Source organism: Prenolepis imparis, unplaced genomic scaffold, assembly GCF_030444845.1.
Source record: "Prenolepis imparis isolate NDT839.2.m4 unplaced genomic scaffold, iyPreImpa1.0 SCAF_2, whole genome shotgun sequence".
In the NCBI taxonomy this organism is placed as follows: domain Eukaryota; kingdom Metazoa; phylum Arthropoda; class Insecta; order Hymenoptera; family Formicidae; genus Prenolepis; species Prenolepis imparis.
Window position 1 is genome coordinate 18,364,301 of NW_028141160.1, and position 12,927 is coordinate 18,377,227.

A 12,927-nucleotide genomic window follows, 5' to 3' on the forward strand; every position below is an offset into this window, starting at 1 on the left:
TTGTTTAACTTTTATTCTAAAAGTTAAATACTTTATTGATTTCTGATACTGAAGAGATTTCTTTCGAGTATAGTTACCGATACAAAGATCTATCACGCATCCTATATATTGTTAGCCGTTACTATAAAGTACATCTACATCTCAGCAAAATAATGCGCGTCACTGCACAGAAGAAACATCTCGTGATACTTTCTATGGTAGCACTAAGAATGTCTCGTTCACATACTTTTTTGAAAGAGATATATAAAAACATCATATAATCACGAAAAATGAAAAAAATCACGTTATATCATTATAGATTACAATCAGTACATTATATCATGATTGTGAAAGAATCAATAAAATAAATTGGACTTTTTATCAGTGATACACAGATTTATATGTGTCAGATTTATCGCATTATCGATTTGACGGAGATCGTTTGCTGTCTGAACGAAGGATTATATTATTTGTATCATTTATACAATTTATGAGTTTGATAAGTTAAATCTTGCACATATAGACGAGGTATTTCTTCTAAAAATAATTAATTTAAAAAGATAAATTTTAATATATTTATTACACTTGATATATTAATTAATTTTAATATATGTAATATATTAAATATCAAATCAATTAAAGTATTATCTATAAGATGCAAACATATTGTGATAAGTATTTAAAATCAATCATATGTTCTATTATTAATTGTGTCTGCAAATAATTTTTATGAAGAGATAGCCTACTGAAATAAAATTATATATCAAAATAATATACAGCTATACTCTCTCCATTCAAAGTAATTTATATAACTCTCGTTCTTTCAAGATATTTTAACTTTTAATAAAATCAGATGTATATTAACAAAAAAAGCTGCAAACAAATTATATTAAACTGATTTACATTGCGATTATTTATGCAATTTGCTTACTCACTCGCAACTTTCGCGATTGATTAGCGGTATACCCGCAATAAAACAGACTTCCGCACGAATATGAATTTCTTGGGGTGGCTCCTCTCGCTCGCCTAATAATAAAGAGACACTTTGTACGCTAATAACTATAGGAGGGTATACGAGATATGTAGCTCTCGCTAGCGAGAAATACCTGCGCCTTGCGATATCTGTCGCGCCGAATCTGCGCCGAGCATGTGGTCTGGCGGCGTTAAGATACAAATTGAAAACCATTTAGCAAATCTCCCCGTCGTTCCAAGTGTTAATAAATTCAGGTTTACGAGGGTCGGAGGGTTACGTGTTATGGATCCGTGCGCCCGAGAAGCGCGCGGCGCTTTAACTTGCATAAAGGCCGCGCGTATCTACGATTCCTCTCTAACGTATGGGATCCCCGCGGAATATTCCGAGGCATCGGGACGGATCTTTTTATCGCTCGATCGAGTGGAAATTCGCGTGCGGAATATACGGCCGCGCAATTTGCTGAACCGAAGGTAACGTGCGCCCGCGCGGAGGAACGTTAATAAAGGTGGAGAGGGTGAATTTCGCGTAGGATAGACGTGTTTTATATACGTCATGCTTCTGCATCAGGTTATTTAATGCCCTTCCCACGAATCGATGGAACATTCCGTGAGGTTGGAAAAATTGTGATAAGCGAAAATTATACGTATGATGTAGCAGTGATATTTTCTAATTGCAACATTCATCGATCGTGTAGCTGTCACGAAAGACTTGCAACTATAAGAATTTAATAAATGTCATAAAAGAGAAAAATCGGAAAATATTCCCATTTGTTCCTAATCATTTATATGTCACTTAGAACGCGATAATATAAAAAAAGTGCGATTGTTACATCTTTTGAAGCAGTATATCTCTGAAAATTGTGCTGCGTATGCAGCAAAGGAACGTTGGATTGTTATCTTCGCGACGGACGACGGGCAGACGAAATTTACGCAAATATGCTCTCTCTCCTCCCCGGAAAAGTCGATCGGCTCGCAATCAGCTTTCCGGCCAGCCGGCTGCTTTATCTCCCTCCGGTTCCGGGGACCGCGAACGATACAGAATTTAATACAGCTTCAACATTCAATAAACTCCGGCTGCGGCCGCGCACGTGTGCGCTGTACATACACGTCGCGCGTGTCTCGTGTCACGCTAAATTCTAACTCATCGTAGGAGAGTTGTGCGCCGTAATCCCCCGTGTTACTGCCTCGACGCGAGTCCTTTGAGGGTGAAAACGTTACCGGGAAAGCAAAGGGAGGACCGGCCGCGCGCGAGCGAGACGAAGAAGAAGGCTATCGAAGCTATACGGTCGTAGTTTGCGGGAAATCTGTACATATAATACGACGTAATAGGAAAGAGGAGATTTCAGTAGGTATAAGGCGAGAAGGGACGGGGGAGCGAGTGAACATGGGGCAGAGGAGTGAGGGAAGTATTATCTGCGACGAGGACTCGACCATATATGCGAGTGAACATACGAGGAGGAGAGTCTGGTGGAGGGACTTCGAGAGGATAGGCGAGCGACTCAAAGGCAAATATGAAGTTTGGAAATTTGGATTAGGACCTTCTCTCGCGTATATACATATACCGCGCGGGACGAAGGGATGGTCCGTCGATGTCCCTTTTAGAATCCTCGAGAAGAGAGAGAGAGGGATCATGTGTGGATGTTGCGAGTTGAGGCTTTTCCTACGACCAACATCAAGCTGCTTAGACGACGATCGAGCCTCGAGTTAATTCGCGAGGATCGCCTGGATCATGTATTATAGACTGTCTAATCGTAAATTGTCAACGGGATCAGATATACTTCCGATCAATTTAAGATAATGATTTTGAAAAGAAAAAAAAATAAATTGCAGACTTAAATTAATAAGAAATTATTTTCAGAATTCAAATTTTAATTATATTAAATCTAATAATTAATTACGTTTTTCGCTGGTTAGTCATGGAAAAATTTTAGTTGCATAAGCAGATTCTAGATAGGGATTATCAGCAGAGACAAAGAATAGAGGGACGGACATGTGAATAAGTAATAGTATTTCTCTACTTTTATCTCAAGAAATCTGAATTATTACTCTTGAAATTACCTTCTACTACAATTGTAACTTGTAAAATTTATAATGTTATGATAATGGAAGAGCATCGTCGCGTATAGTATCCTCTAATGAATTATTCACTGTTTGCTCTTTACACTTCTAAAAAAGCGACGCTTAATATAATTTACAATTATAACTAAATACAAACGAAATCTGTGATAAGCGTAAGAATAAAAATTAAAAACCTTAATAAACCGTTCTATCTCTCTAATTGTAAGAGGAGAAGATGTAGACTCAATGCATCGGGTATAACGAAAGAATTATTATATACGAAATATATTCTCTCCTTTGAGAAGCTGCGTGAGAAAGAATTGAACTCGCGAGATGTGAAAGGTGTAAAGGGTCGAATAAATTCTGCCGCGAGGACACTTCCGGGAGACGTGACGATCGCTTATCTCCGCCACCACCGAGTGATTCAAATTCGAGAAGATAATGTGTCGGCACTATGTATATATGTATATATACACACCTACCTTTCCACGCCGCGTAGTTATATATAAGTTGAAGCGCAGCCATCCTTCCCGGGCCTTCTCACCCCTTTCGGTCCGGGTGGACGTAAGGCGGCGTGGTAGACGTGGGCTTCGCGGGCGCCCCTGTATACCACTCGACAGTGGGATGCGTTATATATCACGGGAGAAAACTTCCAGCATAGATAACCTACTTGAGGAGTTAGCCCGCGTACATGCAAATTTCTGAATTATTATGCCGCGCCGAGTACATTATGCGAGCTACCGCGCGCCCTCCGTCGCGTCGCCTCTTTCCGACCCTCCTCCTTCCCACCCCCTTTCATCCCCCTCGTTTCAGACTGTCTCCCGCCGGCTCACGACGAGACGTTGTTGCAGTTATCTACCCCCGCCCGCCTATCCTCGCCAATTGCATTTTGCAATTAATCTCCGATACCGCACGTGCGCCGGAATAAGGAGAGGAAACTGGCCGGAGTAAGGGAGGAGGAAAGGGAATCGGCAAACTTCGAACCGGAAGTTGGCGAACGCGTCTTTACGCTCCGCGATGCCTGCAAAGTTAATTTTGGAAGAAAATATCATTAATCAAAAAAATTAATTTATAAATATAATTATATAAATATAATAGTTAAGAGTTAACGAGATGCATTATGTCTCTACAGAATCGTATAATAATTAGATTACTTTATATACGCGATCATTGCAGAGCGCTGCGCGTTTTTATATTATAAATATTTAAATATATATTTGAAATAAATGAAAATAAGCGAAAGAATATATTATTTACCGTGACATATCATTAGTCGCTTATCGTGCCACGAACGAGACTGAAACGCCTGACCTACCGCTCTCTCAGAGCGTGTAATCTAATTATAATATTATTACAGCGACGAGAAGAGGGCCACGAAGAGAGGAAAAATTTATTCGGCCGGAGCGCGCAAGTTAATCGAATCTGCTGGACAGTTTCCGATATCGCGTAATGCAGGGCGCGTCATCGCACAAGGGCGCATTCGAGAAAGAATAGGCATATAAGACGCGAAGCTCTCCGGAAGAAAAGACTTCTCCGCGTAACACTTTCTCCGATTAATTGCGTTAATTGCCCCGGGGTAATATCAGTCGGCAATTAAGGCTGCGACGGCTAATTAAGTTCGGAACGGAGACATCGGTCCGAGCACTAACTCCCACCCTCCTTATAACCCTTCCACCCTTTGTCCCTCTATCTGTCTACGTGTCGTTCTATCGCTCTCCGTCGTTCGCGATAGCAGCACAAAGCTGCGGACTAACTGAATTTTCTTGAGCAGTCACAGGCGTCCATCAAAGATCCCGGCGATGGAAGGGCTCTCGTAAGGGCTCTCCTCCAAGAGTATGCCCATATAACCCGCTCGCATCCTTTCCGCGACAATTAGACAGGGCCGTGATCGATCCTTCGGCGGAATCATCAAAATCGCAACGTTTGCAAATAGACGCGCCATCTAAATCTCCCTTTCTCGATTTAAAAAAAGAAATACACCCCAATCTGCCGCAAATACCGACGGCGACGTTTATCAACAACGTTTTCAACGTCGCCGTTCTCGGTGATGTAACATCAAAAGACTGTAACGCAATTGTCCGAGGCGCGCGTTGCAAGACGCGAACGAAAAAGGGTATATAGGGAAATGAACGGAGAGAGAGAGGAAAAGGATGCTCATCGGCGTAGGATCGCGCGCGGCCCTGAGTATCCACCTCACCTATAGCTAAACGCATCTAGTCTGTATACTGGGTGTACGCGATAAGTAATTCACTTAGACCTCTATTGAGTTAACCCTTGCTCTGCTACCGTGCCTCCATTTAGCCTCTGAAACCCGCTGTTCCGGTGATACTCCCGCTTCCCCCTCCCCCTTTCACGGCTCTCTGCCCGCGTCTTCCATCGTGGGTTGTTCGTTGAGCGATATTAAAATTATCGACGAGAACGCACGTATACTTTGAACACCCCTTACACAGGGATACAGGTGCAGCGCGGACGCGAGTGAAGCGTCGCGTCTTCCTGCGGAAAAAGCCATCGCGACGGTCAGAAGTTTTAATATAAAAATATATAATTCGGTAAATCAAAAGCGAATTTGGAAATTTGCAAGCAAAATGAAAAAATAAAAGAAATATTAATTGTTAATTTGTGTGTCTCTTTATAACTTGATGTCAAATGCGGAAAATTGAGATTATCGGAAAGATTATGTTATTACATATTTAAATACATATGTATACATGGTGAAATATTTGTATACAATTGATATTTTTTTAACGAAATTATCCATTTTCTAATATCTTGATATCTTTTTATTTTTTAAAATAATTTTTATATAAACAAAGATATATGCAAATTGTGTTTTCACATATCCAACTCTGTTTCCTCACGCTATCAATTCTTCGGAATTTTTATTAGACTGTGAAATTTTCCGCTTTGATGGTTTCCTCGCGTGTGGCGAACGATTGATATCCGCTCGATTACGTAGGGTGGAGAACAGACAGATGTGTAGGAGGGAGGAGTAAAAGGTCAGGTCATATTGCGGATAGGCAAAGTAAGTATCTACCTCGTCGAAACGTCGGCGTAAGACCACTTAGAGCAAGGGTTCGTCTCTTTGGGAAAGCTTATGGCGGGCCCTCAAAGTGGCCATTACCAGCCGATGGTTGGCTCGTAGATGGTCAGTAAAATCGACGGCTAGCTCTTCCAACGCTCTTCCCCTTCCTTTCCTCCCTCCCTTCTCCGCGCTCTTACTCACTTCCGGTTAGCATTTCCCGGCGAACTTGTCCAATTAGGTGTGTCAAGGAGTATCGAATAATTATAGCGGTTTATGGTGGCGGCCGCATCCTCTACGGGCCCGATTGATATTCCGGAAACTGTCTATACTTTCCTGCTTTTCGACGAGATTCCGAAGGAAATAATATAATTTGAACGATCGTAGCGAGAGTAGCAAAATTTATTTCCCACTCGAATCTTGATTGAATCGTCGTTGTACTTTTGAGAAACGAGCACAGGCTGATTCTCCCGCCATCGGTCTTTCGCGATTCATTCGATGACAGTTTCGCGATGCGAGATGTTCAATGGACAACGCGTGTCACATCTTGTCGCGCAGGATCTACAAGGTCAAAACTCCGTTAACATACGCGAAGGGTTTGATAATTGACCTGTTACCTACCTACGTATATGGGAACATTTGACAGTTACTCGATAGTTCCCGCCTGCTGCTGCTGCTAACGTCCTCCCGGTAAGCCTCGGGTGTTACAGTTGCTTCGTAGTCGTCGTAGTAATAATGTTGTAGTCGCCCGGTTCTGTCATTGTTGTCACAGTTTTGGTACTACTGCAAAATTGATGTTTGCGAAATTATGCCGCCGTCCGTTTGTTTATACAATTACAATGTAACTTTATATGCGTTGAATTGGTAACGTTTTACATATCGAAAAACCTCCGATGATTATCTGCAATATATCCTCGAAATAAAAATATTTCTAGAAATAATAAAATTAAAATAACAAGCAGGATAAAGAGAGAAGAGAAAGGCTTGTCAATCTCTGTATAATTTAAAAAATAACAATTTATGATATAACGTGTGTAGACTACTTTTCAAGGAAAGAGAGACAACGCAGAGTCTCTTCATTCGCCTGCCACTTCAATTACAAAACCGCAGAAAAACATCGTGGAACAAAATTAATACTGCGAGCTCATCGGAGCGGAGTTTTAAAAGGACGTCTGTAACGAGGAAGGGTATCGCTCGCCTCGCGGCAGGACACGTTTAAAGAATTAAAGTATCTAATGCGAAAGAAAGATCTTCGAAGCCGCCGTTTGAAAGCGAAGCATTGTCTGCTTAAGCCCGGCATTCAGTGACCTCTCTCTCTCTTTCCGCCGCGCGACCTGTCTCTCTTCCTCTTCGGATATAAATTGCGAAAGGTAGGATATAGAGCGGAGGAGGGATCGGTGTGGAGGGAGAAATAAGAAATTAAGAGAGAGTCTTAGAAGAGAATAAAGCTAAGAATTAAGGCGGCGGAGAGGCCACGGTGAAGAGAGGCGAGTAGGAGGAACGATGGGGAATAAGAAGGACAGGGCGGAGAAGAAACGGACGCGGAAGTAAAAGAGAGAACGCGAAATGAACTGAAACCACTGCTCTGGCGCTCGCTTTGGGGCTTAAGTCCTCGGAGGGATTCTTACTCGCGCGTCATTTAACAAAACAATTAGAAGTTAACCCCTTCCTGCGTCCGTCCCATTCTTTTCTTCCGAATCTACGTCCCAAAATTAAGAAGATTTTTTAAAACCCTTTACGGGAAGGCATTTTTATTCGCGCGAGCTTACGTTCCTCTTCCAATAATTCTAGATTGATATATTAGTATTCATATACGGATATTTTTTCGCTATGTTAATCTGAAATATATAATACAGCGTGTAAGAAGAAAGGATTTCCGGAACAATATGAAGATAAAGTTTTATGCGAACTTTACATGAACGGTTTGGGGCAGTAATATGCTAAGTTGTACGGAGCAAACTTTACGCGAACACCGAGAGAAAAGCCGTATATTATTAATGAGATTTAGTAGTCCTTTTCCTAGTTTTGCAACTTAATCCGCGGAATATCATCTCTGAAAACAATATTTTATTATATTATAATCGCGTCTGATTTCTCAAAAAGTCTCAAGACAATTTTTTCGTATACGTATATAACGTAATACAATATAAAATGTGTTCTAATTATAATTATAATTGATAACGAGCGTGAGAGTCAGGCCTTGTGTCACGAATTTCTAAAAATAAGGCTCGATAAATAAAGGCTCGATCCAACAAAGATGTCAATCAGCGCTGTAAAAAAGAAGTTTCTTCTTCCACTGACTGTCTTCTGTATCATTCCGCGAGAGAGTTCGCCTTTCAAGATATATAAATAAAATTGTAGGCAAAGACATCCGGCGCGGCGCGGCGCGCTACCCTCTCGCTGCGTGAGACCGCACGGGTGGAAACCACCCTCGATCTCATTGCTGACGGGGTCTCGTCGTCCCCGTTCATCCCTTCCGCTCGTCTTCGAGAATTGCGTTGAGCTTCGAGGAGACAAAATAAATATGCCATCCATGTTTCCCCGTCGCGACCACCGTGAAATGTGCATAATCCTCAAACGAAGGCGTAGGAGGGGCGGTTTGAGGAGATCGGATGGAAGACCGGAGGAATCTTCGGGAGGGGCAGGGGAAGAGTAGAGATGGGCGAAAAGATTTCTACCAATTATCGACGGCGCGCCTTTTGATCTGCGTACACCGCCGCGACGCGTATGTTGATTCTTAAAACTCTTATTTCTATTTGAAAAACCCGCAGAGAGAAGAAAAACTCCCCGACTGCCTACCCCATCCATGCGATCCCTCTCTACCCATCATCGCGCTTTCGATTCCTGAGGGATATTTTGCTAAAGAGCGGTTATTTTTAGAGCCAAGAGAGAAGATGCCGGAGAGTACGTAAGATCCTCCGAAAAAAGTCTTTTCGTATTTGTCTCTTTATCTCAAAAGTTTTTAAGACACATTGTGGAAAAAAAAGAAAACATGTTTTTACGCTCTCTGCTGTGATTTCACCGCAATCACAAGATTTGCAATAATTCTTCTAAAGAAAATATCAATTGATGACAAAATTATTTTAAAACAATATATTCGTTATTGACATATCAAAAATTTCCTTATAATAAATAAAACAATTTAATATAATTATTTAATTCAACTCATCTGTTGTGATAAAATTTTTATCACAAACTATTCTAGTTGAAAAAATATTCTTGCCACGAAAAAACATCTGTATAAAATATTTTTATATAAAAAAATAGCTTTTTCTGCTTGAATAAGTATATAGAAAATGAACTCGGAGCGGCTTGGCATATTATGCAATCAATGAAAGGATGATCAATGCAAATAATACTCTTCGTATCGGGTCGTATCTATATCTAAAAAAAAAGTGCCGCGACTTTTATTAATAATGTCTCAAAGTGAACTCGCGCGTAGAAATCTTAGAAGTCGTAAAGACGATCGCGACGGAAAGCGATGCGAAAGGAACGATTCATCAAGATCTGCGATTCATAAAAGACTTCTAATCCCGAATCGCGACGGCGCTCTTCTGTGGGTGGGTAGGGTTGGGGTCGCAGCAACTTCGAGTGGCCATTGTAATGTTAAGCGTCCATCCCCTTTTCCCATCTCACCCTTCTCTACCCGCGCTCTTCTTACGACCAAGTCTGTTATCTCCACGGCGCTTTCACGGCGGAAACCTCAACCGTTCTCCTCATTTTCCACGAATGAGAGAGACTAAAACAATGACGAAGAAACGTAAAGATCGCGCTATTGTTATTGCGGTTATTAGCTAATGAATAATTCGCGCAAAATATCATTACCGTCTATTAAGGTCGAAGGTTATTGCCGCGGCCGCTACTTAGTAGCATCCTCTTGCAACACAGTAGCCGTAATTAGTAATAATCCTATTGAAGAATAATCGGGTATGCAATTGCAAAATGCGATCGTTACGATTCGAATGGCGCATCATATAAGTTGTTGAATCAGATTTTCGTAAAAATTTTAACATCAGAATGCTAAGTTGTATTCAATGCAACCTTTTAATTAATATTATTAATAAGATAAAAGATAATAATATAATAGTAATAAATATATAAATAGATAATAAATAAATAAATAAATATATATAGAATATTAATTTAGTTTGAAAAATTAATTTAAAAAATTATCAAACAAGAGAAAATAAAAATAATATACAAAAAATGGCGAAATTAAATAATATGAGTACATATCAGTTTATATAAAACTCTTAATAATTGAATTCTTTTGATATGTCAAATCTTCCATTCGAATAACTTTAGGCAATCTATTATATAGACGATAATCACTTATCCGACTTGGAGAAGCTTATAACGATCGCTATAGCTGAACGGGATCGCGAAGGTCAACGAAGAGGAGACAAACTCTATGCGACGGACTGTTCATGCGAAAGCCAGTGGGCTTTTTAATCGATGTCACCCCGTTCGTCTGTCCGGTCCAGATTAATTTCATCATGAATGTTAGCCCAACACTCGAGATCCAACCGCGAGCAAACACCCTCCAACGCGCTCTATTAACAGTTTAAAGCGTATTACAGTCGGGCCGCGCTTCGTACGCACGATCAACATCAACGAGCCATGATTCGCTCGTGAATGATGGCTTTACCCGGACAAAGAAAGTTTATATAGAGACACTTGCGTTTTTCCATGTTGATCCCTTTGATTGTCTAAAGCTAAATTAACATCAATATGTAAAATTTCGGTAAATTTAATTTTTGAGTGTGACAGATAAAAATATTTTATTAGTCTAATCACACGCACAGATAAATAATTTTAACATTTTATTTAACTCAGAGAAATTTATTTATCGGAGCATTTGATTTGAATTCAACAAAGAAGGAATAATATTTTGAAAGAGATTTTTATTGAAACGATAAAGTCACGAAATGCAGCGATGAAAAAATTAAATTTGACGGCGGTTCACATTAATGCGAAATTAATTTGAAGTCATATATATTATCAGAATTTCGACGAAAACAATAGCGTTTGCTTAATCGGTGCGTTTTAAAAAAAAACCTGCAACTTTCGGAGTCGATGGAAGCAGCCAATTAGGCGTGTCTGAAGCTGAAGGGCTGGCAGCTTCGTATGTACGTTCCACGTTAGTAGAACAAACCAGAACCAAGGCAGACAGAAGATAGACAGAGAGAGAGAGAGAGAGAGAGAGAGAGAGAGAGAGAGAGGGAGAGGAACAGAGTAAACGGAGATCGAGGTATCGAAAGACAAGGAAAAAACACGAAGCGAAATCTTCTTCTTCCTTCTTCCTTTGCCTTTTTCGGTGGAAATAAAACTGTTGTATCTACTAATAAAGGCGAAGTCTTACTTTTAAAAGCGCGCACTTCGCTACCCCTCTCTCTTTCTTTTCTTCCATCCATCTATTTCTCTTTCCCTCTTTCTTCTTCTTCGTCCTGCGTTAAAATAGGAGGGATTAGTTCCTATGGTAGCGCGGGGGCTTAAGCATTGATGAGGTTTTTAAATGGGTTCTTCTTTGATGACGGTAAGAGAACGCGAAAGGCGAATAAGGGTAGCTACGACAACGAGGGCAGAGCGAGAGAAAGGGGGGAGAGGGGGCGGGCGATATTTACCGGGAGATTAAAAAATCGAGGGAAAAATTAAGTGTTACGGGGGCACGCCCCTCTCCTGGACTTAATTCTACGTAATCCTCTGCTAAGATCGCCGAACCTTTCTCCTCCCACCCCCTCTCTCTCTCTCTCTCTCTCTCTCTCTCTTTCTTTCTCTTTCTCTCTTGTCTCGTCGTCTTACATATCATCCGCTTCACGAAAGGTCGATGGAGATTTTCATCTTCTTCTTCTGTAAGGATACGTTTTCTATCGCTTCTAATCGTCCAGGATTATGCTTGTTCAAGAAAACGAAAAGATTTCTGAGTTTAGTAAGGAAGAGTGTATTATCCTTACAATGGTGAGTTGAATGACTGGAGGTTGAAGGAAATCGCGAAGATAGTCTCGCTTTGTGTCTGTTCTGATAAATGAGTAATACTGATGAACGCGAAAATTGAAGGAAAATTTCGCGCGACTAGTATAGGATGGCCTTGTAAAAGAACTTTTTCCCAGCCAGTCGCGCTCAAATAATAATGGAGCTTAATTACATGAGGCCAAGTCGATATGGCGGTACAAATATTTAGAGGGCGAGCACGCGGTGGTCGTGAAGCGATGTTATTAGTAAATTAACTGACATCAAAGAAAATGCGAGCACTGGTCACTTACTCTGCTAATGGAAAGGTTGCATCCTCCTACGTGCGAGAGATATACATATATATTATATGTTTCATGTCTAGGTATTTACAGATATACACACATACACACTCTCATATATAATATATGGATTTTTGATACCTATATAATATAATAATGTATTCAATATAATATGAAATAAAAGTGTTTGTTAGTATAGAAAAAGATTATAAATAGTTTAACGCAATAATTTATTAAACATATATGACATAAAGAATTTATTAAATTTTCTTATTTTACTTGATTCTTAATGTGCTTCAAACACTTGTCAGTTTCTTTGAAACTAAATTAATCCTCCCTCGTTTTAGTTACTTGTGCCGCAAGAATACTTAAATGACCGCAATCTTTGCTATCGTCGTTGAGGAATGAACGTTTTAATGATCGTCACTAAGTCGTAATTCCAGAGATTGTCGTCATTTAAGGGGATGATAACGCGCACGTCTCCCGACAGGAAGCTGAAAGATTCGCGCGCATCCCGTTTCCTTTTTCCCACCCCTTCGCTCCTCCGTCTCATCTCTAGGACCGGCCTCCACTTCCACCGGGTGTCCGTTGCGGAGGGTCTTAAGGGTGATTTTTTCTCGTTCCTCGGCCTCGCCGGACTAAATTTCG